Below are 8,353 nucleotides of genomic sequence, written 5' to 3' on the forward strand. Positions count from 1 at the left end.
GTCTTTTTCCTAGGATGATGATATCTGCTCGTACAAGGGGACATAGCTGCAAATTGAGGGGTGATAGATTTAAGACAGATGTCAGAGGCAGGTTCTTTACTCAGAGAGTGGTAAGGGCGTGGAATGCCCTGCTTGCCAATGTAGTTAACTCAGCCACATTAAGGGCATTTAAACAGTCCTTGGATAAGCATATGGATGATAATAGGATAGTGTAGGGTGATGGGCTTAGATTGTTAGAGTGTCAGTGCCATTGGTAAGTAAAGGTAATAATTTAAACTAAACTGTCTGAAAGAGTTTTATAGAACATAGAAAGGTACAGCACAGAACAGGCCCTTTGGCCCACAATGAAATCCTAATGTAAAATATAGTAACTTAACTTACGCACCCCTCAATTCACTGCTATCCATGTGCATGTCCAGCAGTCACTTAAATGTCCCCAATGACTCTGCTTCCACCACCACCGCTGGCATCGCATTCCATGCATTCACAACTCTCTGCGTAAAGAACCTACCTCTGACATCCCCTCTACACCTTCCTCCTAATATCTTAAAACTATAACCCTTCGTGCTAGTCAGTCCTGCCCTGTCTCTGGCTATTGACTCTATCCATGCCTCTCATTATCTTGTATACCTTGATCAGGTCATCTGTCTTCCTCCTTCTCTCCAGAGAGAAAAGTCTGAGCTTATTCAACCTCTCTTCATAAGACAAGCCCTCCAGTCCAGGCAGCATCCTGATAATCCTTCTTTGCACCCTCTCCATAGCCTCTGTATCTTTCCTATACTGGGTGACCAGAACTGGACACAGTATTCCAAGCGTGGTCTCACCAGGGACTTGTAGAGTTGTAGCAAAGGGTAAAAACAATGACTGCCGATGCTGGAAACCAGATTCTGAATTAGTGGTGCGGGAAGAGCACAGCAGTTCAGGCAGCATCCAAGTAGCTTCGAAATCGATGTTTCGGTCAAAAGCCCTTCATCAGGAATAAGCTTTTGCCCGAAACGTCGATTTCGAAGCTACTTGGATGCTGCCTGAACAGCTGTGCTCTTCCAGCACCACTAATTCAGAGTTGTAGCAAAACCTTGCGGCTCTTAAACTCAATCCCCCTGTTAATGAAAGCCAAAACACCATATGCTTTCTTAACAACCCTATCCACGTGGGTGGCAACTTTGAGGGATCTATGTACTTGAACACCAAGATCTTTCTGTCCCTCCACACTGCCACTTACATTTGAACTCAACCTTCCAATATGCATCACTTCACATTTATCCAGGTTGAACTCCATCTGCCATTTCTCAGCCCAACTCTGCATCCTGTCTATGTCACGCTGCAGCCTGCAATAGCCCTCGATACTATCAACAGCACCTCCAACCTTTGTGTCATCTGCAAATTTACTAACTCACCCCTCAACCTCCTCATCCAAGTCATTATTTAAAATCTACAAAGAGCAGAGGCCCAAGAACAGAGCCCTGCGGGACCCCACTCAACACTGTCCTCCAGGCAGAATACTTTCCATCTACAACCACTCTCTGCTTTCTGTCTGCCAGCCAAATCTCCCTGTATCCCATACTTCCTGACTTTATGAATGAGCCTACCATGGGAAACCTTATCAAATGCCTTGCTGAAGTCCATATACAACACATCCACTGCTCAACCTTCGTTGACCTGTCTTATCACCGCCTCAAAGTCAATAAGATTTGTGAGGCATGACCTGCCCCTCACAAAGCCATGCTGACTGCCTTTAATCACGCTATGCTTTTCCAAATAGTCATAAATCCTATCCCTCAGAATTCTTTCCAAAACTTTGCTGACCACAGACGTAAGACTGATTGGTCTATAATTGCCATGGATTTCCCTATTACCCTTCTAGAAAAGAGGAACAAATTCACCTCCTTCCAATCCTCCGGTACGACTCCCGTGGAGAATGAGGAGGCAAAGATCTTTGCCAGCGTCTTAGCAACCTCCTTTCTCACTTCCTGGAGCAGTCTAGGATAAATCTGGTCTGGCCCTGGGGACTCATCAATCTTAATGTTTTGCAAACTTTCCAGCACATCAACTTCATCAATCTTGATCTGTTCAAGCCTGTATCTCAGCTCCTCAGAGTTCTCATTCACAAAAGGGTCCCTTTCCTTCATGAAAACCGAAACAAAAAACTCACTTAGGGCTTCCCCTATCTGCTCTGACTCCACGCATAGGTTCTCTACACTATCCCTGATTGGCCCTACCTTCTCCCTGATCATTCTCTTATCCCTCACGTAGAGTAAAATGTCTTTGGGTTCTCCCTAATTATCCATGCCAAGCCTTTTTTTGTGCTCCCTCCTGGCTCTCCTCAGTCCATTTCTGAGATTCTTTCTAGCAAGCCTGTAATCCTCTAAAGCTGTGACAGATCCTTGCTTCCTCCACCTTATGTAAGCTGCCTTCTTCCTTTTGACAAGAAGCTCCTCTGTTCTCGTCATCCAAGGCTCCTTAATCTTACCCCTTCTTACCTGTCTCAGAGGAACAAATTTATGTATCGCTCACAATAACTGCTCCTTAAACAGTCTCCACAAGTCTGCTGTGCCCTTTCTGTGGAACAATTGCTCCCAGGCTGTACTTCCCAACTCCTATCTGAGAGTGTCATAATTTCCTTTTCCCCAATTAAATATCTTCCCTCGGTAAACTGCTCCTTTCCCTCTCCAAGGCTATGGTAAATGTGAGGCAGTTGTGGTCACTGTCACCAAGGTTTTCTCCCACCTCAAGATCTGACACCAGTCCTGATTCATTGTCAAGCACCAAATTCAAAATGGCCTCTCCCCTCGCCGGTCTGTTGACATATTGAGTGAGTAAACCCTCCTGAACACACCTGACAAAACGGTTCCATCCAAACCATCTGCACTAAGGAGGTTCCAGTTGATATTGGGAAAATTGAAATCACCCAAAACAACAACCCTGCTACATCTGCATTTTTCCAAAATATTCCAATATTTCACACTGCCACAGAGTATGATCTACCACAGAGTATGATCTCCGGGACGAACCACGAGAGGCTTACTGGCCGAATCCATCAGGGATTCCCTGAGCCGTCTCAAAAAGCTACTTTAACAGTAGTCTCGTTTGAAGTGCCCAATTTCCTTACAATTCCAGCACCCCCTTGGGTTAACCTTTAGGGAGGCTCAGCCTTGTTGCTAACTATAGACGTAGGACCTGTGCAATAACATATTCTACTTACCTCTTCAAGCTGACCTCTCCATCATTACCCATGCCACCAGACACTCCTCTAGGAGTGTAGTCTATCTCCATGACTGTGATGATAGAATCACACCCTGTCAAACAAAGACAATTGTAGTTTTTCACTGTTAAGCTTCCCAACTCCAACTGGACACCTTCATCGCTCATTGCTTCAGCTAGATGATTTTCCAGCTATATGCCTCTGATTTTTTTGAAGGAAGGATCCAAAAGGTCAATGTGGTTGAACAGCTTGACCAGATTTGCCTGTACTCAGGAAAAGCACTGTTGCAGCTGGGATTGGCCAACAGACTTGACAGTAGCTCAGAGGTTCACTGTGACTTCTTTGAACATCTGTACATCTCCCCAGTATTCCCCAATGGACTTTCCTGCGTGGATGTTTCATCACAAATGTCACATGCTCCCTCATATTGAGGCCCCTGGATTATAGTCTCAGTCAGTTTTCAGCCAAGTGATCATCAGATGTCTCCCAACGTCCACCAGATCTTTCCAGGCCTTTACTCATTGGCGGGTAGAATACCTGCGATGAGAGAGTTTGAGCATCTTCAGTTGTCTCAAAGGAGAGTACATTGGAATCCTGGTCACTTTGTCCCTCAGCTCTCTCCTGTGTTCCCTGCACCTCAGTTAGAAATACAGACACTTCAGCCTCCCTCATTGACAGGCTCAGTTCTAGGTCTTCTAGCCTCCAACTTATCTCTACCAAATACCTCTCCTGGATGTTTATAAAACAGAATTTTCTTGTCCCGTTGGCAATTAAGCTTCATAAATGTTTAACAAAAAACATAACTTGTAGGAATCAGCTGTGAACAATGGATATCAGTTAATGTTGGAGATTCATCAGGATGATGTTGAAGAGCCTAACTCTTGATCATTAATCAGCTTGGTAACGAGTTTATTGGAAGGGTTCCTGCTGCTGATGTCCCATGCCCATGCAAAACCAATTAATTTGCCTCCCAGGCCCAAAAGACCTCTCCTGCTCAGGGATGCTGGGGTGGGTATCGAGCAACTGCATGTGTGCTCAAGTTCCCCTTCTCGATTCTCTAGCCAACATCAGAGGTTTCCTTTCAAGTCCAGAAGTTTCTACTTTTTATTCATTGTCACTTTCTTGTGGCCTCTTCCCAGCACCCTCCTGGCTTGTCAAAGACACTGCTTCCTTGCAGGAAGGGGCTCAGAGGAGCTGATGTGCACTCCCCCAACATCACCAACCATTGTCAGAATGTTTGTTACATCCAAATTGAGTAATAGTTTCTGCTGTATTCACTGAGCTCTGAATCAGTTTGATCCTTATGCTATATATAATATAGAAAGGATTTATATTGTTCTTTTAGGATAGGAATAGTTATAGAATTCTCTATGAATTATTTGCATTGTCTGCAACGTCCAATTCACAAGGAGTATGAAATAAAAAGCTACTTTATCTGGGTACACCAGTGTCAGAGCTAAAATAGCTCAATTATAGATCGAAAACCACCCTTATTGCTCAATGTCTACACTTTTATTCATTGGACCTTCTGTAAAATAAATGAAAGTTAAATCCTTTGCAATGGAGCAAACATTAATACTAGAAAATGGAGGTGACAAATTTACTTACCAAAGCTTTCTGTCAGGCCTAGATGTTACCAGCACTTGCTTTGGGTACTGTTCAGATACAAAGGCTCCAACCTACAGGGCAGGAAGCAATGCAGTCTACTGGATTGTCAAGGAGACCAGACCAATTCAGAACCATGCCCCAATGTTCCAACCAGATCCCCAAACCAGATAATAATCTTCAAACCCAGATCCATAGGCTCTATCCTGATTCCCAACCTTAGGAAAATTGAAATAAAAAGATTAAGAAATCAGGGGCTTTGGAAAAAAGGCTGAAAAATGGAGTTGAAGGCGATCAGATCAGCCATGATCGCATTGAAAGGCGGAGGGAAACTGGATGAGCAAAATGGCCGACTTCTGCTGCTCTGTCATGTGGTCTAACTGACCCACATTCAGAGGCACTGGTGGGTTCTTGTCATTTTGGTGAAAGAAGATACAAGAGATTATTTGGAGAGATTCGGGCATTGTGCATCTCGTACATCTGCAAATGGTCATACCACAAGGATTGCTAACTTTGAATTTATTCTTGGAGCTTTCACCACACAACTTGTGTCCAGTGCTCCAGTTATTAATCAGCCAATAAATCCAACCTGGTGACCCAGTCCCTTCCTACACCAATTGGAAAGGTTAAAAGACTCATTACCCAATTTGATGAAGCTTGACTTTTATCCACTATTTTCCATATATTTAAATCTGGTAAAGAGAAATGTTCAAAGAAAATAACAATAGAGATCCATAAAATCATAAGCACACAAATAGGCCCTTCTGCCAACTAGTCCATGCTGACCAAGTTTCCTAAACTGAGGAAACATTTGCTTGCATATGGCCCATGCTCCCTTAAAGCTTTCCTATCCATGTCATAGACTCATAGAGATGTACAGCATGGAAACAGACCCTTCTGTCCAAACCGACCAGATATCCCAACCTAATCTAGTCCCATTTGCCAGCACCCGGCCCATATCCATCCAAACCCTTCCTATTCATATACCCATCCAGCCTTTTAAGTGTTGCAATTATACTTCTGGCAGCTCATTCCATCCATGTACCACCCTCTGCGTGAAAAAGTTGCCCCTTAGGTCTCTTATATTTTCCCCGCTGAGCCTAAACCTATGCCCTCTAGTTCTGGACTCCCCCACCCCAGGGAAAATACTTTGTCTATTTATCCTATCCATGCCCCTCATGACTTTATAAACCTCTATACGGTCACTCCTCAGCTTCTGACGCTACAGGGAGAAAAGCCCCAGCATATTCAACTTCTCCCTATAGCTCAAATCCTCCAACCCTGGCAACATCCTTGTAGATCTTTTCTGAACCCTTTCAAGTTTCACAACATCCTTCTGATAGGAAAGAGACCAGAATTGTATGCAATATTCCATTAGTCGCCTAACCAATGTCATGTAAAGCCGCAATATGACCTCCCAACTCCTGTACTCAATATTCTGACCAGTGAAGGATAGCATTCCAAACACCTTCTTCACTACCTTGTCTACCTGCAACTCCACTTTCAAGGAACTCCAAGGTCTCTTTGTTCAGCTACACTCCCTAGGACCTTACCATTAAGTGTATAAGGCCTGCTAAGATTTGCTTTCCCAAAATGCAGCACATCACATTTATCTAAATTAAACTCCATCTGCCACTTCTCAGCCCATTGGCCCATTAGATCAAGATCCCATTGTAGTCTGAGGTAACCTTCTTTGCTGTCCACTACACCTCCAATTTTGGTGTCATCTGCAAACTTACTAACTAGACCTCTTATACACACATCCAAATCATTTATATAAATGACGAAAAACAGTGGATCCAGCACCGATCCTTGTGGCACTCCACTGGTCACAGGCCTCCAGTCTGAAAAACAACCCTCCACCACCACCCTCTGTCTTCTACCTTTGAGACAGTTCTGTATCCAAATGGCCAGTTCTCCCTGTAGTCCATGAGATCTAATCTTGCTAACCAATCTCCCATGGGGAACCTTGTCGAAGTCCATATAGCTCACGTCTACCATTCTGCCCTCATCAATCCTTTCTGTTACTTCTTCGGAAAACTCAATCAAGTTTGTGAGACATGATTTCCCATGCACAAAGCCATGTTGACTATCCCTAATCAGTCCTTGCCTTTCTAAATAAATGTACATCCTGTCCGTCAGGATTCCATCCAATAACTTGTCCACTACTGACATCAGGCTCACTGGTCTATAGTTCCCTGGCTTGTCCTTACCACCTTTTTAAAAACTGGCGCCACGTTTGCCAACCTCCAATCTTCCGGCACCTCACCTGTGACTATCAATGATGCAAATATTTCAGCAAGGGGCCAGGCAATCATTCTCTAGCTTCCCAGAGAATTCTAGGGTGCACCTGATCAGGTCCTGGGAATTTATCCACATTTATGCGTTCCAGACATCCAGCACTTCCTCCTTTGTAATATGGACATTTTTCAAGATGTCACCATCTATTTCCCTACATTCTATATCTTCCATATCCTTCTCCACAATAAAATACCCGTTTAGTATCTCCCCCATTTTCTGCGGCTCCACACAAAGATCACCTTGCTGATCTTTGAGCAGCCCCATTCTCTCCCTAGTTACCCTTTTGTCCTTAATGTATTTGTAAACACCCTTTGGATTCTCCTTAACTTCATTTGCTAAAGCTATCTCATGTCCCCTTTTGGCCCTCCTGATTTCCCTCATAAGTATACTCCTACTGCCTTTATACTCATCTAAGGATTCACTCGATCTATCCTGTCTATAGTTGACATATGCTTCCTTCTTTTTCTTAACCAAACCCTCAATTTATTTAGTCATCCAGCATTCCCTATACCTACCAGCCTTTCCTTTCACCCTAAGAAGAACATACTGTCTCTGGATTCTTGTTATCTCAATTCTGAAGGCTTCCCATTTTCCAGCCATCCCTTTACCTGTGAACATCTGCCCCCAATCAGCTTTTGAAAGTTCTTGCCTATTACCGTCAAAATTGATCTTTCTTCAATTTAGAACTTCAGCCTTTAGATCTGGTCTATCCTTTTCCATCACTATTTTAAAAATAATAGAATTATGGTCACTGGCCCCAAAGTGCTCCTCCACCTCAGTCACCTGCCCTGCCTTATTTCCCAAGAGTAGGTCAGGTTTTGCACCTTCTCTAGTAGGTACATCCACATACTGAATCAGAAAATTGTCTTGTACACACTTAACACATTCCCCTCCATTTAAACCCTTAACAGAGTGACCGTCTCAGTCTATGTTTGGAAAGTTAAATTCCTCTACCATAACTACCCTATTATTCTTACAGATAGCTGAGATCTCCTTACAAATTTGTTTCTCAATTTCCCTCTTACTATTCGGGGGTCTATAATACAATCCCAATAAGGTAATCATCCTTTTTTTATTTCTCAGTTCCATCCAAATACCTTCCCTGGATGTATTTCTGGGAGTATCCTCCCTCAGTACAGCTGTAATGCTATCCATTATCAAAAACACCACTGCCCCTCCTATCTCACCTCTCTTTCTGTCCTTCCTGTAGCATTTGCATCCTGGAACATTAAGCTGCCAGTCCTG

This window comes from Chiloscyllium punctatum, chromosome 45, assembly GCF_047496795.1.
Source record: "Chiloscyllium punctatum isolate Juve2018m chromosome 45, sChiPun1.3, whole genome shotgun sequence".
NCBI lineage: Eukaryota > Metazoa > Chordata > Chondrichthyes > Orectolobiformes > Hemiscylliidae > Chiloscyllium > Chiloscyllium punctatum.